The following is a 25,445-nucleotide window of genomic DNA, read 5'->3' as shown; positions in this document are numbered from 1 at the left end:
TGGCACCACCTGCAAGATGCACTGCAGAAAATCAATTCCATCTAGAAGGACAACGTCAGCAGGTACATGGGAACACCACCACCTGCATGTTCCCCTCTGAACCACTCACCATCCTGACTTGGAAATAGATAGCTGTCCCTTCAGTGTTGCTCTGTCAAAATCCTGAAATTCTCTCCCCAACAGCTTTGTGGGGCTACTGCTGTTGGTAAGTTACCATAAACTACGTTTCAGCTACTTATTAAGAAATCTTACAGACCAATCAAATATTGAAACAATTATTTCATCTTTATGGCTTGTAGCAACCAAAATAAGACCCCTCCAGTCAGCATGATAAACCTTAAAACCCAACTTGGCTATTACCCATTTAATGATGGAATTTAGCTATGATTCAAACCCAGCAGTGTCTGTCCCTGGCTGTCCAGGCAGGGTTTGATCCTTGTGCAGTGTTGTTCTATGAAGTTCTGCTGCAGAAGAATGCTGAAATTAAATTCTTACAGTATTCTCTGTCTTTCAAGTTTATGGGGTGACATTGATGATCATTCAGATTCTTTCATCTAAAATATTGACTACTCTTCTGGAGCGATCAAGTCTGCAACTTGCTTTCTTGTCAGAAGTAACCTCCCTGTTCCTTGTTGCATTTGTTAAGTGTCAAATGATACCAGTCATAGTACAAGCTTTCGGAGCGCTGCTTCATCAGGTAGCTAGCTGGTGAAGGAGCAGTGCTCTGAAAGCTTGTATTTTCAAATAAACCCTGTTGGACTATAATCTGGTGTCACATGATTTTTAACTTTGTCCAACCCAGTCCAACACTGGCAGCTCCACATTCTCATTATATATAGCACTGACTGTCTGAAGACATAACTTTCCTGCAGCTAACTCCTTAAATTCCTCTGCAGGCAACCATTTGTTCTTGTGCATAAAGCAGCCATTTATTAAGCAGGTGTTTAAACAATTTTTTTTATGTAGCTTCTCCCAGGCATGGCTAATTACTTTCAATTCCTGTATAACAGTTTATCCTTCTCCCTGAACAGTTTATTCCAGACAGAGTTGTTGCTGATTCTTTCAATCCATGAACAGTTATTAAAGTTCTGAAGTTTACAATATCAGTCAATTTTGGAGTACTGTGTACAATTTTGGATGCCCTGCATTAGGAAAGATGTTATTAAATTAAGACGATGCAGAAAAGATTTACAAGGAAGTTACTAGGATTTATGTTTATAAGGAGAGGCTAGATAGACGGAGACATTTCTCACTGTTGTGTAGGAGATTGAGGTTGAGAGTTGATCTTATAGACGTTATAAAATCAGGAGGGACATAGATAAAATAAAAGTCTTTTCCCGAGGAAAGGGGAGTTCAAAACTAGAGGGCAGATATGTGAGCACCAGAATGCCAGCCAAATTGGATGAAGATTTAAAAGCTTTTAATCATTATTTCAACCACAGATCCATCAAGATTTTGGACAGAATCTGAGTGAATCAGTAGGTGACTTAATCAATTATCTTTGCACGTTAACAACGGGATGTGAATCCAGAGATTTGAAAAAAGAATTATTCAGAGATTGTATTGTTGTAGGCATTGTTCCTATCAAAATGAATACAGTTTCTAGAAGTCCTTCTGCTTGAGAATCCCTTGGGGCTGGTGAGGCAAGGAAGAGTTTCAAAGTGGAACACATCAATCCTCAGAGGGGTAGTGAAACCTTGGATTGCCCCTTCACAAACACCCCTGCAACCCATGCGTGATGGCATCACCCAAATTCAAAGGTGCAGAATGTTTCTGTTTTGAAGTTGCCCATTCCGTCAGATTATTTTATGCCACTTGCTAAGCCAGCTAAAAGTTTTCTCACCCAACCCTCAACCTCCATTCAGCTCACCAGCACAAATCAGAAATTGGGGTCAGCTCACTGATTTGACTTGATTTGATTTGATTTATTGTTGTCACATGTACCTGGGTACTGTGAAAAGTTTTGTTTTGCTTGCAGCACTGGCAGATCATACCATACAAAGAACAGACGGTGACAGAGCAGAATGAGGAAAAAAAAAGTTACGGGCTGCAAAGAAGGTGCACAAAAAACAAAATCAACATTAGATTATGATGTGAGAGGTTTATCCAGCTGTTTAATAACAGCAGGGAAGAAGCTGTTCTTGAATCTCTTGGTACTACCTCTTATGCTAGAACCTCAGCACCTCGAAGTGATCCAGGGATCAACTTATTTTATAGATTCATTCTGGAGTTCTTCCATTTCCAACATCTCTTCCATCTAGTCTGAAGTCAGAACTTCTGAAAGTAAATACTTGATTGTTTTTCTAGGCTTTTCACTGCTGTTACCTTAGCTATAAACATGATGTAAAGTTTGGAATGGAAATTATTTGTTCTATGCTGAACTGCTCTCTGGGCAATTAGATTATATTAGATTCCCTACAGTGTGGAAACAGGCCCTTCGGCCCAACCACTTCAAACCGACCCTCCGAAGAGTAACCCACCCAGACCCATTTCCCTCCCACTAATGCACCTAACACTATGGGCAATTTAGCATGGCCAATTCACCTAACCTGCACATCTTTGGACTGTGGGAGGAAACCGGAGCACCTGGAGGAAACCCACGCAGACACGGGGAGAATGTCTAAACTCCACACAGACAGTCACCCGAGGCTGGAACCAAAACCTGGGACCCTAGTGCTGTGAGGCAGCAGTGCTAACCACTGAGCCACCGTGCCACAATAAATGCTGCCTAGCTAGCAATGCCCTCATCCTGTAAATGAATAAAGAACAAAAAAAAATCCCCGTGAGAACAACCGGTCAGTTATATAAAATGTGTACTTTAAGAAATAAAACTATGCGCCACAACAGATCAAAATGGTGCGTGTTAAAAATGGCAGTGATTGCACAGGAATGAAAGTGAGATCCAAAGGTGTGATGATGAATATCAATTCAGATATAGACACAGTTCTAAATAACTATTTTCCTGGAGAGAGTAGGGTACCACAGAATAACATGGAGTGATTGAAGCAATAGCATAGATACACTTAAGGCAAAGCCAGCTAAACACCTGAAGGAGAAAGAAATCAAATATGCTGAGATAGGGAGGAGGAGGTTGTGTGAAGCATTAATATTGGCATGAACCAGTTGGGCTGAATGGCCTGTTGCTGTGCTGTTCTGTGCAATCTAAGTATGTACATATGCACAGGGAGTCTTGGGGTGGGGGGAGGGGTGGCAGGGACGTTGGCCAGCTATGCACAGGGATTTAGATCAGCTGATCCTGACTTCATGCTGAGCTACTAAGGCTATTTCTGACTGGTATTCTCCAGTGTCAAGTTCTACTCAGTCCTTACATGGTCAGTCAGGCCTGGAGTGCAGGTAAGGTTGGCTGTTCAGGACTGAGAGGCTTTGAAGTGGAAGACGCACTCCAAATGGGAGAAATGTTACTGTTTTTCAGACATCCTGTGTAGAATGAGCCTCCAGTGGTGCATCTGTAAGTGATTCCACTATTACCGATTGTGTGTAGGGAGGAGTTTGTGAGAAACTATTACAACATGTGTGGACTGTAACAACCAAAGGAACATTTACTTCAAAAGTGAGCGTTAAGTGTGGTTTTAATTATAGATTGGGAGATTATATCTGATCCTTAGCAAATGTATAATGTAACAGTCATTAGGAAAGAGCAGTAAACTTTGGTCAAACCAAATATTGTAATCGTTCAATGTCCTCTATCATAATTGTGTTTTCTTTAAAAGAAAATGTTGAACAACTTTTGAAGTGCTCCTGATTAAGGGTGTGTGAGGTCTGGCTGTGGATGTCACTCCTTCCCTGAGTCAGATAAGTTGTGATTTAAAACCCCATTGCTGAAAATTTGTTGCTGGAAAAGCGCAGCAGGTCAGGCAGCATCCAAGGAGCAGGAGAATCGACGTTTCAGGCATGAGCCCTTCTTCAGGAATGAGGAAGGTGTGCCAAGCAGGCCAAGATAAAAGGTAGGGAGGAGGGACTTGGGGGAGGGGCGTTGGAAATGCGATGGGTGAAAGGAGGTAAAGGTGAGGGTGATAGGTCGGAGTGGGGGTGGGGGCAGAGAGGTCAGGAAGAAGATTGCAGGTTAGGAAGGTGGTGCTGAGTTCGAGGGTTGGGACTGAGACAAGGTGGGGGAGGAGAAATGAGGAAACTGGAGAAATCTGAGTTCCTCCCTTGTGGTTGGAAGGTTCCTAGGTGGTAGATGAGGCGCTCTTCCTCCAGCTGTCGTGTTGCTATGGTCTGGCAATGGAGGAGTCCAAGGACCTGCATGTCCTTGGTGGAGTGGGAGGGGGAGTTGAAGTGTTGAGCCACAGGGTGGTTGGGTTGGTTGGTCCGGGTGTCCCAGAGGTGTTCTCTGAAACATTCCGCAAGTAGGCGGCCTGTCTCCCCAATATAGAGGAGGCCACATTTTAAACCCCATTCCAAAGATCTGAATGTAGAATCAAATCACCATTGACAGTGCGGTGTTATTAAGGATGCTAAGTTTCAGCTGAAACCTAAAAAGGTGGTCTAACACTCTCTCAGTTTAATATTTAACCCTCAACCATGGAATCAGTGATGGTTATAGTTCATAAGGTCCTCAAATCTGTCCTGTCCCTTTGCATTCAGAAACATTCATCTCGTGAAACTCAACAGCCATTCCCCATCACCCTGCAACTGTTTCCTTTCTCCTTTCCATGTTAATAATCCATGGAAAATGGTTGCTTTTAGAATTGGAGGAGAATAGACAGTGATATTCCCCAAGGACCACTAAGAAGGAGAGAGAGAAATGACATGAGTTCTGGAAGACTGTAAGATTTCAAAATTTGCCATGATATCAACAGAGACAAATGGTTAGGATGCTGAATTGTGACTATGGGGAAGTATGGTGCAATGCTCATCTCATGGACAAGTAATCCGGGACCACAGGCAAGTGTCCTGGGATGTAGGTTCAATACCCTCAAAGCAGATAATGAAATTTAAGTCCAATAAAAGCCTCGAATTAAACATTGGCCTAATGGCTACCATTGGCATTGCTGTTCGTCACAAAAACTCAGCTGGTTCACTAATATCCATGCAGGAAGAAAATCTGCCATCCTTGCCAGTTTTGGCCTACATGTGACTTCAGACCCACAGCAATGTGGTTAACTCTTAACTGCCTTCTGGAATGGCAATTAGGAGTAAGCAATAAATTCTGATCTTACTGTGATATTCAAAACCCATAACTGACTGAAAAAAGAAGCATGGAGGAGAAAGTGAGGACTGCAGATGCTGGAGATCAGAGCTGAAAATGTGTTACTGGAAAAGCACAGCAGGCCAGGCAGCATGCAAGGAACAGGAGAATCGATGGTTTCGGGCATGAGCCCTTCTTCAGGAAAAGCATGAACAGGCTAGAAAAATGGCAAATGAAAATTAATGCAGAGAAGTGTATTAACTTGAGTTTAGAAAAAAAGTGGAAGCATCTCATCGAAATCTATAAAATGCGAATAGGGTCAGAGAGGTTAAATGCAGAAAGGATGGTTGTGATGTCCACAGCCAGGTATCACAACCTAAAGATATGGGGTAGGCCATTTAGAACTGAGATTAGAAAACATTTCTTCACCCTGAAGGTGGGGAGCCTGTGGAATTCTCTGTCACTGATGTCAAAATAGTGAATGTTTTCAAAAAGGAGTTAGATATAGTTATAGAGTCATAGAGTCATAGAGATGTACAGCATGGAAACAGACCCTTCGGTCCAACCGGATATCCCAACCCAAACTAGTCCCACCTGCCAGCACCCGGCCCATATCCCTCTAAACCCTTTCTATTCATACACCCATCGAAATGCCTCTTAAATGTTGCAACTGTACCAGTCTCCTCCACATCCTCTGGCAGCTCATTCCATACATGTACCACCCTCTGCGTGAATAGGTTGCCCTTTAGGTCTCTTTTATATCTTTCCCCTCTCACCCTAAACCTATGCCCTCTAGTTCTGGACTTCCTGACCCCAGGGAAAAGACTTTGTCTATTTATCCTATCCATGACCCTCATCATTTTGTAAACCTCTATAAAGTTACCCCTCAGCCTCCGACGCTCCAGGGAAAACAGCCCTAGCCTGTTCAGCATCCCCCTGTAGCTCAGATCCTCCAACCCTGGCAAATTCCTTGTAAATCTTTTCTGAACCCTTTCAAGTTTCAAAACATCTTTCCTATAGGAAGGAGGCCAGAATTGCAATATTCCAACAGTGGTCTAACCAAAGTCCTGTACAGCCGCAACATGACCTCCCAACTCTTGTACTCAATACTCTGACCAATAAAGGAAAGCATACCAAACGCCTTCTTCAGTATCCTATCTACCTGCAACTCGTTCTTAGGGCTGAAGGGATCAAAGGGTTTGGGAAAAAGCAGGGGCAGATGGATGATCAACCATAATCATAATGAATGGCTCAAAGGCCCAACTCCTGCTCCTATTTTCAATGTTTCTATGTGATGCACGTTGCCAAAAAGGAAAGGTCAATTCCAACATCCTGGCATGAATATTGGAACATGCAACAAATTTCAGGTGTGGTGAAATGGTACAGCATACCTATGCTGGTAGTGGACATGGCCAACTCTATCACAAGTGTCGCGTGTGCACCTACAGGTGTCCTCTTTGGCTGTTGTTTTCAGCATTGGAGTGGGTAACCAAGCTGCTGTAACCACTGACCATGCTGCTGGTGGTACATACCAGTTACCAGGAGGTGTCGCTATTTTCTTCTAACCTCAGCGAGTGACTCCCAGGTATTGTAATGTCACATATATGGGATCAGGCCTTCATCTCAGATAATCTGTTTGGTTGGTTGGAGTGGAGATTATCAATGATTTAAAATGGAAATTAGAAGTGCACTTGAGGGAAATCAATTTGCAGGGCTCCAGAAATAGATTGGGTGAATGAATCTGACTAGTTTGCTTTACACTGAGCTGGCATGGATTCAATAACAAAATAGGAATTAGGAGCAGGAATAAGCCATTTCGCCTCTCAAGCCTGCCCCGGCATTCAACATGATCATGTGTGAACTGTCCCAAGCCTTGACATTTCTTTCATACAAGCTCAGTGCAGCCATTAACTTCCAAAACACTATCTTCCTCCCCTTTAAATCCTTTCAGTGATCTAGTCTCCAAAGCTCTCTGGGGTCTACCCAGAACATTCCAAACATCCCTTACACTCTGAGGAGAAATTCCTTGGCACCAAAGTTTTAAATGGTGTCCCTTATTCTGTAACTATGCCTCCTGGTTCGAAACTCCCCCATCAGTGATAGCATTTTCTCAACATCTATACTGTGAATCTTGGAAGATGCGACATTTTATTTTTGTTTATTTTTGCATTCTTTATTTCTATTCAATTTAATTGGTTGTGCGGTCTTCTTATATAAGTGGGCGGCACGGTGGTACAGTGGTTAGCACTGCTGCCTCGCAGCGTCAGAGACCCGGGTTCAATTCCCGCCTCAGGCGACTGACTGTGTGGAGTTTGCACGTTCTCCCCGTGTCTGCGTGGGTTTCCTCCGGGTGCTCCGGTTTCCTCCCACAAGTCCAAAAATGTGCAGGTCAGGTGAATTGGCCATGCTAAATTGCCCGTAGTGTTAGGTAAGGGGTAAATGTGGGGGTATGGGTGGGTTGCGCTTCGGCGGGTCGGTGTGGACTTGTTGGGCCGAAGGGCCTGTTTCCACACTAAGTAATCTAATCTAATCTAAAGTGTGACTCTACAATTGCACTTCAGTTTATAATGTAATGGGTGCCATCCAGCCAATGAGTTTGCAATATAGGACGATATCAACAGCACCTGGCTCAGGTTACCATGAAGGACTCTCCTTCTCAATCTTTCCCTTTGCCTGAGTTATGGTGACCCTCAGATTAAACCACCAGCAGCCATCTCTATAAAATCAGATTGTTGACCTTGCTATGGCAACATTACTTTTACCTTTATGGTAATGGATGGCAATTGGTTTGGATCATTCCAAAGTTGCATTTTTTCCAAATACAAGTTCATTCCTTCTTTGCTAGTGTAACCATTAATGCAATCCCGTAGTAAATCAACTCAGGTTTGTGAGTGCAAGCCTGTCTTAGCTATGTTTATACGGAGACAGGGGTGCGACAAGGTACCTAGTTCCTATCTTCATGGCTTACCATAGAGTGTTATGGTCCATAAATAATATTCATATCCCTATTAATTGTTCATATTTCAAAACACAAAACGGCAACACTTTGGTTTAGAGTTTGTCTACCAAAGACAAAACAGCCCTTTCTAAATCTCTAAACCCAGGAATTTCAAATGGAACAAATGAGCAGCCTAGGAGTTTGTGTGGGAATAGAGCTATATTGCCTCAGCTTTGTCGACAGAATATAGCCCATTAGCTAACAATGGAGGATAGTAAGTATTTCTTCTAAGAGGTAGGGTCAGTGGGGTCACAGTTCAAGAGGTCAGTGCTGTGTTGCATATGAGGAGAGTTTTACAGGCGTGAAATAGGATTGAAAGTTCATCAGTGTCAAGTGGCACTTTGATGTTGAAAAGGATGGACAGTAGAGATGGCATTCTGGAAGAAATATCTTTGTTTCAGTTGAAACTACGGATTTTGGAAACTCTGTAAAAGATATTTATAGTTAGTACACACACCAAAAATATTTCTTTTGATGAACTAATTGTGTTACCCCTTCAGGACCAAGCAAGTGTTGTATGTTATAATGTCAATATAGCTGTGGCAGGAATTTGGTCTTTAGCTTATAAAAACCTCACCCACCTTTAATCCTCTGTTGATATATTGTGAGGAACTCTTTACTCCTGTAAAGCTCTCTTCACACTAATCACAGCATCAATCTCATGAACTGTGACCTCATTGACCCCATCTATCAGTATAAATACTTATCATTCTTCATCAGTTAAAGTAGAGCTTCAGGAATTTGCTAGTGTGACAATGTGACCTCTGATATTTCCAAATGCCTTCCCTAACAAAAGGATTTGTTAATTGGGTAAAAGTTCTCTAAAAATGTTCTCTCACAGTGGAGCTTGACACTTCATGCAGAAGTGAGGTAGTGTACATGAGTACTGAACAAATAGAAGCTGAAGTTTATTCAGGCATTCAATATGATTATGGCTGATCTTCTGCCTCATTTCTGCTTTATCTGCCCATTCCCCAAAGCCCTTGAATCCCTGAAATCAAGATTCGTCTCTGTCAGTATTAAGTCTACTCAATAATCTGCAACCTTCTAAAGTAGATCATTTCAAAGATTCACAACTAACTGAGGAAAGAAATTTCTCCACATCTCAGTTCCAAATGATCGATCTCTCAAATAAAATCCAAAGAACTGTGGATGCTGTAAATCAGAAACAAAAACTGAAATTGCTGGAAAAGCTCAGCAAGTTTGGCAGCATTTGTAGAAAGAAATCAGAGTTAATGTTGCTGGTTTCTGTTTTTGTTTCTGATCAATCTCATAGGCTGAAGCTGTGCTCCAAGTTTTCAGAGCCAGTGGAAACATCTTACTGTCTACCTTGCTGACCTCATCAGAATCCTCTATGTTTCAATGAGCTTCAATGTTCAATCAAAATTCAATCTTCTAAATCCCAGAAATGTTCAGCCCAGTTTATTTAATCTCTCGATGTAGTACAATTCATCTGAGGAATCAATCTGGTAAACCTCTGCTGTCACACCTTCGAGGTGCTCCATGTCTTTCCATTGATGTAGAGACCAAAACTGCAATTAGTGCTCTTGTATATTTAATATATCTGACAGCAACACAGTTGTACAAAATTACTATCATTTAAAAGTATCACTGCAATCACAAAATATCTGAAGTCATGCTTATCCTGGCTCAACTTCTGTGATGTCTGTCACTTTACGCTGAGTCCACACCTAGACTGAACCAATCAAGCATAGTAAGCAAAGATTAGTTACGAGACTCAAATAGTCAAATTCAGGTAAATTGAACTATTGTCCATCTGTGTTCTCATCAAAGCCCTACACAAATGCAACCAGATTTCCTTATTCTGTGCTCCAATCTGAGTCAACATGCAATTTGCCTTCTTAATTGCTTTCTGTATGTACAAGCTAACTTTTAGTGTTGCTTGTATGAAAGTGATCAAATCACTTTGAACATTAACATTTAGAGTTTTAATATCTTTTAATAATATTCTGCTTTTCTGTTCTTACTAGCAAGGTGAGTAAGCACACACTTCCCTACATTATATTCCTTCTGCCACCTTGTTGTCTATTTAAACCTTTTTCGACTCTCTGCTCCAAGGCAGGTCCAATCTATAACACCATGGGTGGGGCAAAGAGACAGGTCCTGAACCCACACTATCCCAAACACAGACTGAATTCATGCTCTTGGCACTAATTTGATGTATACAAGCCATGCAGCAACTAAGCAACCCTAAAGGTCTCGACTTGTAGTGGCAACATGCACTTTCTCATGAATGGCATAGTCCGCAGAAACATAGATAATAGGCGCAGGAGTTGTCTATTTGGCCCTTCAAGCCTGCACCACCATTCAATATGACCATGGCTGATCATGCAATTTCAGTATTCCATTCACCCTTTGTCTCCATATCCCTTTGATCCCATTAGCTGCAAGGGCCATGTCCAACTCCCTCCTGAATGTGGAGAAAGTGAGGACTGCAGATGCTGGAGATCAGAGCTGAAAAATGTGTTGCTGGAAAAGCGCAGCATCCAAGGAGCAGGAGAATTGACGTTTCTGGCATAAGCCCTTCTTTAGGAAAGATTGCTGAAGAAAGGCTTATGCCCGAAACGTTGATTCTCCTGCTCCTTGGATGCTGCCTGACCTGCTGCGCTTTTCCAGCAACATATTTTTCAGCTCCCTCTTGAATGTATCTAATGAGCTGGTCCCAACAACTTTCTGTGATTAAGAATTCCACGGATTTACAACTCTCTAAGTCAAGAAATTCTTCCTCATCTCAGTCTTGAATGGCTTGCCCCTTATTCTTAAGACTGCGACCCCTAGTTCTGGACTTCTCGCCATCGGAAACATTCTTCCTGCATCTAGCCTGTACAGCCCTATCAGAATTCTTTATATTTCCATGAGATACCCCCTCATTCTCCTAAATTCCAGTGAGTACAAGCCCAGTCAATCCAGTCTTTCCTCATACGTCAGTCCTGCCATCCTGGAATCACTCTGGTGAACCTGCACTGGACTCCCTCAATAGCAAGAATGTCCTTCCTCAGACTAGGAGACCAAAACTGCACACAGTACTGAAGATGTGGCCTCACCAAGGCCCTGTATAACTGCAGCAAGACCAGTAAGTTCGGAGACATGAGCAGTGATAATGGAGACTCCAATGCCTTTCCATTACATTGCTGAACAGAAATTTCTTGCACTCTGTCCCATTAATGTAATTCGAAAGAATCTCCAAATTGTTAATCAACTTGTTTGGAGCATTATGAACACACTGTTCTTGGATTTGAACCCAAAGCTTCGAGTTTAGAGGCAGGGTCACTCCAAGATCTTCTTGCTTACTTATAAATCTGTTTATAATTCTGTGTAGTCACTTTGTGTTCCTTCACAGCTTTCATTTCCATCAAGATTCATATCATAAGCAAGCTTGGATACATTACTGTCCTTCCCTTTTTCTATCTAATTAAAAATAGTTCAGGTTCCAGCATTCACTAAGTTACAACTGGCTAACTTCAAAATGCCCTAGTTATCTATAGGGTCTGCTTCTCGTACTCCATGAGCCCTTATCTTGTGCATTAACCTTCTGTGTGGCACATTATCAAATACCTGTTGGAAATCGAAGTATTAGTCATTTTATTTAGTTACATCCTCAAGTGTTCCAATAGATTTGTCAAACACAGTCTCTTTTTCGTAAACCAGGTTGACTATATGATCATATCTTGACTTTCCAGGCATTAAAGGTTTCTTAGTATTAGATTCTAGCACTTCCAAGGTGACTGATGTCAGGTCAGCTGGTCTGGAGTTCCCTGTTTTCTTACTCCTTCCTTCCTTGAACAGCAATGCTACATTTGCTAACTCCCAATTTGCATGGGAGTGTTCTGGAATCTAGGAAATCTTTGGAATTATATTCCCTGTCACTGGGTCAAAATCCTGGAACTCCCTCCCTAAAGGCATTGTGGATCCACCTACAACACATGGACTGCAGCAGTTCAGGAAGGCAGCTCACCATCACCTTCTTAAGGGAACTAGGGACTGACAATAAATGCTGGCTCCGCCACCCATGCTGTAACCCTGTCTGGAATCTGTTATTAGACTAGGTTACTTACAGTATGGAAACAGGCCCTTCAGCCCAACAAGTCCACACTGACCCTCCAAAAAGCAACCCACCCAGACCCATTCTGCTGCATTTACCCCTTCACCTAACACGATGGGCAATTTTGCATGGCCAATTCACCTAACCTGCACATCTTTGGACTGTGGGAGGAAACTGGAGCACCCGGAGGAAACCCACGCAGACACGGGGAGAATGTGCAAACTCCACACAGACAGTTGCCCAAGGTGGGAATTGAATCCGGGTCTCTGGCGCTGTGAGGCAGCAGTGCTAACCACTGACCCACCTTGCCGCCCATATGCATGTCTAATAATCACTAATATAGATAAGGTGAATGGTAGGTGTCGTTTCCCAAGGAAGGATGATTTCAAGACTAGGGGCATGTTTTTAAGGTGAGAGGAGAAAGATTTAAATAAGACATACGGGGCAATTTCTTTGTTCATGAGTGGAATGAACTTGCAGAGGAAGTGGTGGATGGAGGTACAGTTACAATGTTTAAAATACATTTGAATAAGTACATGAATAATGAATGTTTGGAGGGATATGGGCCATTTGCAAGCAGGTGGGCCTAGTTTAGTTTGGGATTATGGTCAGCTGGACCAAAGGGTCTGTTTCCGTGCTGTATGACCCCGACTCTGTGGCACTGCTTTCTAAAAATTGTCCTTCACAGCGTGAGCTATTTTCAGATATTTTGATACTGTTAAATCTTCCACAAATGCACATTTTATAATTTCAGTTTAAGCTGCCCTTATCTCCTTATAGGGTGAAAGAATTAATGCTGCAGGGCAATGTTCCATTTTTGTTTTATTTCTGAAGACTGGTCATACTGGACTTGAAACATCAACTTTGTTTCACTCTCCACAGGTGCTGCCAGACCTGCTGAGTTTCTCCAGCATTCTCTGTGTGTGTCTGCAGAGATTTGTTGCCCACCTGTATTTCATGGGGTGTCAGATGGGAAAGCATTTGACAGAGTTTCATGGCAACAATGATCAGGCAGTATGATGATGCCCAACACTGGGACCATGGCTGTATATAACAATAGACTTTACTTGTGAAAGTGGGAGTGTTGGCATCATTTTTAAAATTCATTGTTTGACCTTTCTGAGCATTCAGTTAAAAAAAGGGGAGCAGGGACCCTTTAAATTTGTAACTGTGACCAATATCCTGTTCAGGTATCATCCCTTGAACACATGATATCTCAGGCTGATCTCCCAACTAGGCACCATGCCCTACACCCCACCCTACCCATTGCAATTCCAGTTGGTCGCCTTCCAACTATGTAGCCATTTGACACTTGATTCAGTGATCTGAGACCGTGGGATGGGGGTGGGGGAGGAATGAGTCAACTACTCACTTTCCATTTCATCTCCCTCACCCTGCCAGAAAACATCAAATCCAGCCCATCATCTGTCTTCGCAACATATGTTCTGTTTTCACATTCTGACTAGGCACGCTGTCCATCCTGCTGTGAGCCTATTCCACTGCAAGTCCACTTTCTTTTCTTCCATCTCTCCTTTGCCCCCCCCCGAAGGTCCTGCATTTTCATAGAGCCTAGCTCCCCTGGGCATCCTCTGCCACCCATTGCAAAGTGCTGCCACTCATTTGTGAGTTAGGCAGGGAGTGTACGTTGTGAAGGGTATCATAGCCAAGACAGAAGCAGTTGGTATATGATATCCATCAGCTCTTTCCACACACAGGAATGGTGAACACTTGCCAGGAGCTGGGTTCTTCATTGGCAGCATTGTTGGGGTGGGGGAAGGTGGATTTTTTTTAGTTCATTCACAGGATGTGGGTGGTTAGGCCAGCATCCATAATTGGCCAAAGGGCAGCTAAGAGTCAACCATGCTGCTATGGGTCTAGAGTCACATATAGGCCAACCTCGTTAAGGATGGAAGTTTCCTTCCTGAAAGGACATTAGTGAGCCAAATTACTTTTCCAAAAATTGGCAATGGTTTAATGGTCATCATTTGTCTTCCAATTCCAGATATTTGTTGAATTAAAACTCCACCATCTGTCATGGCAGGATTTGAACCTGGTCATTATCTGGGCCTCTAGATTGACTGTGCAGCAACAGTACCACTAGGCCTCAATCCCTCCTGTGAGGCTGAGGTTTGGAAGTTCAAGCCCTTCATTGCACTATTAGATTTTTGTGCCAAATTCTTAAACACAACCAGAAAAGAGTCAGTGGAACCCTCAGAGAGGTTGTATCTCAACTGAGATTTGTGGTCCAAAAAATCAGACTTTAACTCAAATAACAACCCAGCTCATCCTATAGGCATATGGGTAAGACTCTAAAAGTATTTACCCATTCGACAGGAACACAGTGAATGGGAGACAGTTTAGTTTCGCTCTCTATGTAGCCCCTCATGTTTTAAATATCCACACTCAAGGAACTCTCACCAGAAGGAGACCATTCAGCCCATATTAACTACACTTGATTTATAAATGAGTATTACAATGTAATGCCACTCTGTACAATAGACTAATGAAAGTTGTCAATTCTTATTGGATGCATTCCTGCAGCATCTATCCACATGATCTTCGGGCTCCAAATGTCTAGCACAGTCAAATATCCTTTTCTCCACACTTTCAATATTTACTTTTGATAATAAAACAGCAAAAAGAAATGTTCAATTTTTAGGTTTGCTGTAACTTTCCTCACAGCTTGTTCCCAATGGTGTCTGGCATTGTAATGTTTGATTCCTGGAATATTAATGACCATAATGTGCTACCTTGTTAAAGCAGCTGTTGCTAGGAAATGTAATCATGAGACATGGTCCTGCATATTCCCTGATCCAGTTTTGTTACCTGCCAACTGTACTGTCTTTATTGTGATTGGGTGCAAATAGAGGGGCCTCCAGTCAGTGCCTCACTGGCTGGTAGGAAATCTGTAGCAAGTTTGAAAAAGAACATAGCAGATATGTATTAAGAAATTAATTAACTCACAAGTTCGTATAAATTAATAAGGTACCTAAGTAAAGATGGCTGGTCAGGTGCTGTGCTGTAGCTGTATGAGGTCGGAGCTGGCTGATCCCATTGTGAATGGCAGTGACCACATCTGCAGCAAGTGTTGGTTGCTGGAAGAACTCCGAATCAGAGTTGATGATCTGGAATCTGAGCGACAAACACCAAGGCAGATCCAGGAGGGGGAGAGTCACCTGGACGCTTTGTTTCAGAAGGGGGTCACACATGATAGATTAAGTGTTTCAAATTCAATCAATGATCAGTGTGACTGCAAGTGAGGCAGGTAGGGGGATCCTGATTTCAGGAACAGAGGAGCCTCAGCTCTTAACCTAATCCGGCAGGTATGAGATGCTTGTTCCCTGTGTGGATGAGGAAAAGGGCTGCGCAGAGGATCAGCCAGCAGATCATGGCACCATGGTGCAAAAGGCCATTCAAGAGTGGGGAGCAAAAAGACAAGTGGTAGTTGTAGGGGATTCTATAATTAGGGGAACAGATAGTGTCCTTTGTAAGCAGGATTCAGAGTCCCACATGGTGTGGTGCCTGTCCGGTGCCAGGACCGGCTTAAAAAGATATTGGAGCAGAGGGGGAGGATCCAGTTGTTGTGGCCCACGTTGGGACAAACAACATAGGCAAGGCTAGGAAGGAGGACCTGTTTGGGATCTATCAAGTATTTGGAACAAAATTAAGGAACAGGTCCTCAAGGGTCATGATCTCCAGATTACTGTCTGAGCCACGTGCAAATTGATTCAAGGATAAGAAGTTTTGGGAAGTAAACATGTGGATAAGGGAAAGAGGGGTTCCATTTCCTGGGACAATGGCATCAGTTTTGGAACAGGAGGGATCTGTACTGAAGGAACCGTCTCTAACTGAACAGATCTGCATCTCATGTTCTAGCAAAAAGGATAAATAGGGTGTTCTCTAGGACTTTAGACTAGTGAGTCAGAGGGAAGAGAAGGGAAGAATGACAGGATGGTAAATAAAAAGGAAAGCAGCAGGTTAGCATGTGTACAGGAGAATTTAACGACAAGGCAGACTATGAAAGAAGTAAAAAGGCAGGATAACTCAGGAGATATTATTAGAGATATTGGAAATCATAAAGATGGTATAAGAACTAACATAAGGGCACTTTACCTGAATACCTATAGCATTCATAACAAGGTAGATAAGTTAACGACACAAATCATCACAAATGAATATGATTTAGTAGCCATTATGGAGACATGGTTACAGGATGGTCATGTCTGGGAATTGAATATCCAGGGGTATCAGACAATTCAGAAGGACAGAAAGGAAGGTGGTGTAGCTCTGATATTTATGAACGACATCAGGGCTGTAATGAGAAATGATACAGGTGCTATGGAAAATAAAATTGAATCCATTTGCGTGAAAATTAGAAATTCTAAGAAGGAAAAGTCACTGATGGGTGTAGTCTATAGGCGGAACGTTTCAGGGAACACCTCTGGGACACCCGCACCAACCAACCCAACCCACTCCGCCAAGGACATGCAGGTCCTTGGCCTCCTCCATCGCCAGACCCTGACCACACGACACCTGGAGGAAGAGCGCCTCATCTTCCGCCTAGGAACCCTCTAACCACACGGGATGAATGTAGACTTCTCCAGCTTCCTCATTTCCCCTCCCCCCACCTTATCTCAGTCCCAACCACCGGATTCAGCGCCGCCCTCTTGACCAGCAATCTTCTTCCCGACCTCTCCGCCCCCACCTCCTCTCCGGCCTATCACCCTCACCCTCACCTCCTTCCACCTATCTTATTCCCAGCGCCCCTCCCCAAAATTCCCTCCTCCCTACCTTTTATCTCAGCCCGCTTGGCACACCAGCCACATTCCTGAAGAAGGGCTTATGCCTGAAATGTCGATTCTCCTGCTCCTCAGATGCTGCCTGGCCTGCTGTGTTTTTCCAGCACCACATTTTTCAACTCTGGTCTCCAGCATCTGCAGTCCTCACTTTCTCCTAGTAGTCTATAGGCCTCCAAATAACAATATCACATTGGGGCAGGCAACAAACAAAGAAATAACTAATGCCTTTAAAAATGGTATGGCAATTATCATGGGGATTTTAATCAACATGTCAATTGGTCGAACCAGGTCAGTAAGAGTAGCCTTGAGGAGCAGTTCATTGAATGTATCTGCGATAGTTTTCTTGAACAGTATGTGATGGAATCGACAAGGGCGCAAGCTATCCCAGATCCGATCCTAGTAATGAGATAGGAATAATTAATGATGTCATAGTTAGGGATGCTTTTGGAAGGCGCAATCACAGTATGGTTGGGTTTAGAATACCGATGGAAAGTGCAAAGATAAAATCCAATGCCAGGATGCTGTGCTTAAACAAAGGAGACTATAATAGAGTCATAGAGATGTACAGCATGGAAACAGATCTTTCGGTCCAACCCGTCCATGCCGACCAGATATCCCAACCCAATCTAGTCCCACCTGCCAGCACCTGGCCCATATCCCTCCAAACCCTTCCTATTCATATACCCATCCAAATGCCTCTTAAATGTTGCAATTGTACCAGCCTCCACCACATCCTCTGGCAGCTCATTCCATACACGTACCACTCTCTGCGTGAAAAGGTTGCCCCTTAGGTCTCTTTTATATCTTTCCCCTCTCACCCTAAACCTATGCCCTCTAGTTCTGGACTCCCCAACCCCAGAGAAAATATTTTGCCTATTTATCCTATCCATGACCCTCATAATTTTGTAAACCTCTATAAGGTCACCCCTCAGCCTCCAATGCTCCAGGGAAAACAGCCCCAGCCTGTTCAGCCTCTCCCTGTAGTTCAGATCCTCCAACCCTGGCAACATCCTTGTAAATCTTTTCTGAACTCTTTCAAGTTTCACAACATCTTTCCCATACGAAGGAGACCAGAATTGCATGCAATATTCCAACAGTGGCCTAACCAATGTCCTGTACAGCCGCAACATGACCCCCCAACTCCTGTACTCAATACTCTGACCAATAAAGGAAAGCATACCAAACGCCTTTTTCATTACCCTATCTACCTGCGACTCCACTTTCAAGGAGCTATGAACCTGCACTGCAAGGTCTCTTTGTTCAGCAACACTCCCTAGGACCTTACCATTAAGTGTATAAGTCCTGCTAAGATTTGCTTTCCCAAAATGCAGCACCTCGCATTTATCTGAATTAAACTCCATCTGCCACTTCTCAGCCCATTTGCCCATCTGGTCCAGATCCTGTTGTAATCTGAGGTAACCCTCTTCGCTGTCCACTACACCTCCAATTTTGGTGTCGAATGAGGGAGGAGTTGGCTAAAGTAGACTGAAAGCAAATACTTTATGGTGAGACTGCTGAACAGTGGATGACTTTCAAAGCAATGTTTCAAAGTGTTCAGCAAAAGTATATAGCAGTGAAATGGGCAGACTGTAGGAAAATGGATAATCTGCCATGGGTATCTAAGGAAATAAGGGAGGCTATCAAATTAAAACAGAAGGCATACAAAATAGCAAAGACCAGTGGGAAACTAGAAGACTGGGAAAACTTTAAAGATCAACAGAAAGGCACAAAAAGAGCTGAAAGAAAAGTAAGATAGATTATGAGAAAAACGTAGCTGGGAATATAAAGAGAGTAAACGTTTTTATAAATATATAAACAAAAGTGGTTAAAGTAAACATTGATCCTTTAGAGGATGAAGAGAGGGATTTAGTAATGGGATATAAGGAAATGGCCGAGGCATTGAATAGGTATTTTCCGTCGATCTTCACAGCGGAGGACACGAATAACATGCCAGTGATTGACAAGGAGGCGAAGGTAGGTGAGGAATTCCTGAAGAAGGGTTTATGCCCAAAACGTCGATTCTCCTGTTCCTTGGATGCTGCCTGACCTGCTGCGCTTTTCCAGCAACACATTTTCAGCTCTGATCTCCAGCATCTGCGGTCCTCACTTTCTCCTCGAAGGTAGGTGAGGACCTGGAAACAATCATTATCACGCAAGAAGTTGTGTTGGGCAAGCTAATGGAAAGAAAGATAGACAAGTCTCCTGGCCCTGATGGAATGCAGGCCAGGGTGGTAAAAGAGATGGCGGAAGAAATAGCAAATGTGTGGCAATTTTTCAAAATTCACCAGACTCTGAGGCAGTTCCAGCAAATTGCAAACAACAAACGTGACGCCACTGTTTAAAAAGGGAGGTAGGTAAAAAAAAACGGGGAATTAAAGACCAGTTAGCTTAACTGCTGTAGTGGGGAAAATGCTTGAATCTATTATCAAGGGACAAATAACAAGGCACCTCAATAGAAATTGTCCCGTTGGGCAGGCACAGCATGGGTTCATGAAGGGCAAGTCATGCTGAACTAACCTTCTGGAATTCTATGAAGACATTACAAACACAGTGGACAATGAGGATTCAGTAGAAGTGCTGTTTCTAGATTTCCAAAAGACATTTGACAAGATGCCGCACAAAAGGCTGCAGAGGATAAAGGTGCATGACACTGCAGGTAATTTTACTAGCATGGATAGAGGATTGATTGACCAACAGGAAACAAAGACTGGGAATAAATGAGTGCTTTTATGGTTGGCAATCAGTGACTAGTGGTGTGCCTCAGGGATCAGTATTGGGACTGCAATTATTCACAATTAACATTTGGAGTTGGGGACCACGTGCGGTGTGTCAAAGTTTGCGGATAACACTAAGATGAATGGTAGAGCAAAGTGTGCAGAGAATTGTGAAACTTTGCAAAGGGATGTGGATAGTTTAGGGGAGTGTGCAAAGGTCTGGCAGATGGAATACAATGTTAATAAATGTGAAGTCATCCACTTCAGTAGGGATAACAGTAAAAAGGACTATTACTTGAATGAAAAAAAAACTTGCAGCATGCTGCTGTGCAGAGGGACCTGGGTGTCCTTGTGCATAAATCACTGAAGGTTGGTCAGCAGGTAATTAAAGAGGCAAATGGAATTTTGTCCTTCATTGCTAAAGGGACTGAGTTTAAAAGCAGGGAGGTTATATTGCAGCTGTATAGGGGCTGGTGAGGTCACACCTGGAGAATTGAATACAGTTTTGGTCTCGTTACTTGAGAAAGGATGTACTGGCACTAGAGGGGGTAAGAAGAGGTTCACTAGGTTGATTCTGGAGTTGAGGGATTTGCCTTTGAGGAGAGACTGAGGAGACTGGGATTCTATTAATTGGAATTCAAGAATGGGGGGGGGGTCTAAAATTATGAAGGGAATGGATGAGATAGAAGTAAAGAAGATGTTTCCACTGGTGGGTGAAACTAAGACAAGAGGGCATAGCCTCAAAATTAGGGGGAGCTGATATGGGACTGAATTGAGAAGGAACTTCTCACCCATTGGGTTGTGAATCTATGGAATTCCTTGCCCACTGAAGTAGTTGAGGGCTCCTCAATAGATATTTTAAAGCTAAGGTAGATCATTTTTTGAACAATAAAAGAGTTAAGGGTTATATTGAGAGGATGGATTAGTGGAGCTGAGTCACAAAAAGATCAGTAATGACCTTATTGAATGGCGGAGCAGGCTCGAAGAGCCAGATGGCCTACTCCTGCTCCTAGTTCTTATCTTCTTGTTGTTATGTTCATTAGAAGAGGTCATCTTAATACTCCAAGGAGAAAGTGAGGACTGCAGATGCTGGAGAGTTAGAGTCAAAAAGCGTGGTGTTAGAAAAGCACAGCAGGTCAGGCAGCATCTGAGCAGGAGATGTTTCGGGACTAAGCCCTTCATCATGCATCTCTTGCTCCTTGGATGATGCCTGATCTGCTGTGCTTTTCCAGTGACACATGTAAGTACTCTAAGCCAAGCAGCACATTGGTAAGATATAACATTTTCACCCTAAACAAATGTGATCTTCACATTCCATAGCACAGCCTAAGTGTGACCGGCACCCGTCTTAATGGTGATAAAGAGAGCGAGATGCAAATAGGCCTCTCTCAATCTAGCTGGGGAATGTTTCAGAATACGTTTATAACTAGATTTCTGTCTTTCTTCCTTTTGACACCTGTCCTGGGAGATCTGATTTCCTTCAGGCAAAGACCATGTGCTAAGAGTTGCTCCTTAATTCTTACCAGCTGCTGTTACTGAGCAAGCACAACACTTCTTGTTACTCTGCTCTCCAGTTTGGATTTAAAAAAATGAATAAACACTGTTGCTGGGAAACATGCATATGTCAGTGAGTGCGGGTAGTTTTTACTGATAGGTGCTTTCATTTAATGTAATCAGCAGAGGCCTGGGGCTAACAGGCTGTAATGCATGTGTGTAATGTGCCTCAGGAAGCCCAGATGTTAAGAGGTGAGGTAGGGAAGCACGCTGAGAGCTGGAGAAGCAAAGTGCATCAAGGCAATTTACAGTTCGGTGTTAAGCCAGTATGTCTCTATCTCTAAGTAGGGAGTAGAGTAGAGTAACTTCATTTGTTTTTTCTACCACATACAGCTGGTACAATAAAAACACGACAGAGTTCCTCCAGGACCAAGGTGCTATATGAACGCACAGACTACACGAGAGTACGGTCATACACAGGGCAGCATTAAGTGCATAGAGAAGTGCAAAACATGCAAGACAGCACAGTCACTCCTGACAAGACAAGACAATAGGCACAGTGGTTGACAAATTACAATGTAAAAATGAATGATCATTAATAAAACATTGCTTTAGCAGCAATTCAAAAAGTCGTCCGAAAATTGCAAGTGGAATTGAGTGTGATCATACTGTGTTAAGGAGCCCAATGGTTTGGGGGGAGAAACTATTGCACAGTCTGGCCATGGGGGGCCGAATGCTTCAGTATCTTCTCACAGATGGCATGAGGGAGAAGTATTTGAATGAAGGGTGTGTGAGGTCGTCCACAATGCTGTTAGTCTTGTCAATGCAGTGTGTGGTGTAAATGTCTGTAATGGAAGGGAGCAAGACCCCAATAATCTTCTCAGCTATCCTCACTATCCATTGTATGGTCTTACAATCCGAGATGGTGCAATTCCTGAACCAGGCAGTGATGCAGCAGCTCAGGGTACTCTCAATGAACCCTCTGTAGAATGTGGTGAGGATGGGGGCATGGGAGATGGTCTTTCCTCAACCTATGCAGAAAGTAGAGATGCTGCTGGGCTCTCTTGGCTAAGGAGCTGGTGTTGAGGGTCCAGATGAGACTCTCTGCCAGGTGGATGCCAAAACTGAGGCAGATTGGCATTTAAAAGAATATTGGATTATTATACGAAAAGGGAGACCATTCAGGCCACGGGAAAAAGGCTGGGGAATTTCATTAGGGAAAGTGCACTTTCAGATAGCCCATCTGAAGATCCTTTCTGACTCCCAGCAACAGTGGTTATTTGCATCGTGGAACATCATCTACAAGCAAATAAAATCAAGACCAGCGGGTGCTGGAAGACAGAAATTGCTGGAAAAACTCAGCAAGCATAGCAGCATCTGTGGAGAGAAATCAGAGTCAATGTTTAGGGTCCAGCGACCTTTCATCCAAAGTATGTCACTGGACTCGAAACGTTAACTCTCCCTAGATGCTGCTCGACCTACTGAATTTCTCCAGCAATTTCTTTTTTTTGTTATCACAGACAGGCAAGCGATCAGACAAGCCCAACCGGAGCTTTTCATGACAGCGATTGAACACAAAAGAATCAAACACAGGCTACGGTTGACACCCACAATGCAAATCAAATGCCGTAACCTCGACAGTCTATTGGTCTTCTGCACCAGCTTGCATCTGTTGGAACTGAGTGTCAATCCACTCCTGCCTGCCATGTCCAGCCCGAAGCAGCTCAGCTCTCTCATCCACATGGAGAGCTTCCTCCAGATCAATGCCCTCATCCTTTATTTTGGATGACTGCTCCCTTTCCCCTAGCTCCTCAGCATCTATACCATTCCCTGATTGCCTACTTCAATTGTAGAAATCACAGCACATCAGATGAGTGACTCACTGCATCCAGACTAAAATGAAGGGCCCGTATAGCCTGGTCCAAGCTTGAGAACCAGACCTTCAGCAGCCCTATCATCTGTTCCATTATGGCCTTGGATGTAGCATATGCATCAACCTGTTGAAGGTGCTGCATAAGCTGAGTAATCACTCAAAAGGTGCTCGGAACCTCCTTCCCATCCCAGACCCACAGCAACCATTCCAGTTTCCAGTGAATTTGTTAGAGTCCATCATTATACTTACACGCAGTGATGTTGTGGGCTACTTCTGTCCAGCATTTGCCTCCTTTTAATATATTGCCACTAACTTCTACATCATTGAGATGACAATAGTAGTTTAACCAACACCCTTGACCAACATTTGATGCAAAAGTAGCTTTACTCTGCATGCACAATATACCTGCATGGAAACGTTTGCAAACAAAGTCATGCTGGAGTTTGCAAACCTCCCCAGCTTTATCTATTTGTCCCTTCAATGTCCTAATATCCAGCAAATATGGAGCCCATCCTTTTAGCCTTCATAGTGGCCCTTACTCCACAAGGATATTCCACATTGGATGGTCTACACCAGAATCAGACTAAAACTAATGTCCTTGGGGAAGTTATTGCTACCGCTGTTGGGGAGGTTTTAAACTAATGTGGCAGGGTTCTGGGAACAGAAGAGAAGACTAGTAGACACTGAGGTGGAAACTAGAGACTGTAAGGATTATGAAGTTAGCATTACCAAGGGGAAGAGTAGACAGAGAGCAGATGAACGTAAAAGAACTGGCAGTCTGAAGTGCATATACTTTAATGCAAGGAGTATAGTGGGTAAGGTAGATGAACTGAGGGCTTGGATTGGTGCCTGGGAGTATGACATTATTGTGATCACAGAGACTTGGTTGAAGGAAGGGCATGATTGGAACTAAATGTTCCAGGATATAGATGCTTCAGATAGGACAGGGAGGGAAGTAAAAGTGAGGGAGGAGTTGCATTGCTGGTCAGGGATGATATCATGGCTGTGCTACAGGAGGACACTATGGAGGGCTTGAGCAGTGAGACATTATGGGTAGAGCTGAGAAATAAGGGTGCAGTTACATTGCTGGGGCTGTATTACAGGCCTCCTAATAGTGAGCATGAGATAGAAGAACAAATAGGTAAACAGATTATGGAAAGATGTGGAGGCAACAGGGTGGTAGCGTTGGGAGATTTTAATTTTCCCAACATTGACTGAGATACATTTAGTGTCAGAGGTCTGGATGGAGCAGAATTTGTAAGGAGCATCCAGGAGAGTATTCTAGAGCAGTATGTCAATAGTCCGACAAGGGACGAGGCCATATTGGACCTGATATTGGGGAATGAGCCAGTTTTAGAATACTCGTAGACAAAGATGAGAGTGGTCCTAATGGAAGAGTACTAAACCGGACCAAGGCCAAGTACATCAAAATTCGGCAGGAACTGGGAAATGTGGATTGCAGGCAGTTATTTGAAGGGAAATCTGCATTTGATATATGGGGAGGCTTTCAAAGATCGGTTGAAGACAGTGCAGGATAGGCATGTCCCTTTGAAAACAAGGGATAGGAAAGGCAAGATTCGTGAAATGTGGATGACAGGAGAAATTGTGCGCCTAGCCAAGAGGAAAAGGGAAGCGTACATATGATCCAGGCAGCTAATAACAGAATGGGCCCTGGAGGAATATCGGGAGAGTAGGACCAATCTTAAACAAGGAATCAAGCAGGCTAAAAGGGGTCATGAAATAACTATAGCAAGCAGAATTAAGGAGAATCCCAAGGCCTTTTACTCATATACAAAAAGCAAGAGGTAACTAGAGAAAGGATTGGTCCACTAAATGATAAGGAAGGAAGGTTGTGTGTCGAACCTGAGAAAATGGGTGAGATTCTCAATGATTACTTTGCATCAGTGTTCACTGAGGAGAGGGACATAATGAATGTTGAGATTAGAGATAGAAGTTTGTCTACTCTAGATCACGCTGACATTAGGAGGGAAAATGTGTTGGGTAGGCAAAAGAATATTAAAGTGGACAAATCCCCAGGACCGAATGGGATCTAGCCCAGGTTGCTGAGAGAGGCAAGAGAGGAAATAGCTGGGGCCCTGACAGATATCTTTGTAGCAACCTTAAATACAGTTGAAGTGCCGGAGGACTGAAGGGTTGTTCATGTTGTCCCCCTGTTCAAGAAGGGTAGTAGGGATATTCCAGATAATTACAGACCAGTTAGCCTGACATCAGTGGTGGGAAAGTTGCTGGAGAAGGTACTTAGGGATAAAATCTATTTATATTTGGGAAAGAATGAACTTATTAGTGATAGGCAACATGCTTTTATGTGGGGGAGATCATGCCTTACCAACT

The 25,445-nt window shown here is 43.3% G+C and overlaps 1 protein-coding gene and 1 long non-coding RNA gene across 2 annotated transcripts in view; one reads left to right on the top strand and one right to left on the bottom strand.

Moving 5' to 3' along the window:
• LOC148141809 (uncharacterized) overlaps positions 1–25,445 on the bottom strand; it is a 69,074-nt gene that overhangs the window by 9,590 nt on the left and 34,039 nt on the right. The window lies entirely within an intron of this gene.
• Positions 3,360–25,445, top strand: part of LOC122540004 (supervillin-like) — a 242,768-nt gene continuing 220,682 nt past the window's right edge. Inside the window, exon 1 of the mRNA XM_043675276.2 lies at positions 3,360–3,469. The gene's annotated coding sequence lies outside the window, so the exon portion shown is untranslated. The remainder of the gene's footprint in view (positions 3,470–25,445) is intronic.

This window comes from Chiloscyllium plagiosum, unplaced genomic scaffold (genome assembly GCF_037043375.1).
Source record: "Chiloscyllium plagiosum isolate Xiang-an unplaced genomic scaffold, Cpla_swu_hap1 HiC_scaffold_32, whole genome shotgun sequence".
Classification (NCBI taxonomy): Eukaryota; Metazoa; Chordata; class Chondrichthyes; order Orectolobiformes; family Hemiscylliidae; genus Chiloscyllium; species Chiloscyllium plagiosum.
The sequence above is the reverse complement of the archived record's forward strand: the minus strand, read 5'-3'. Positions and strand labels throughout refer to the sequence as shown.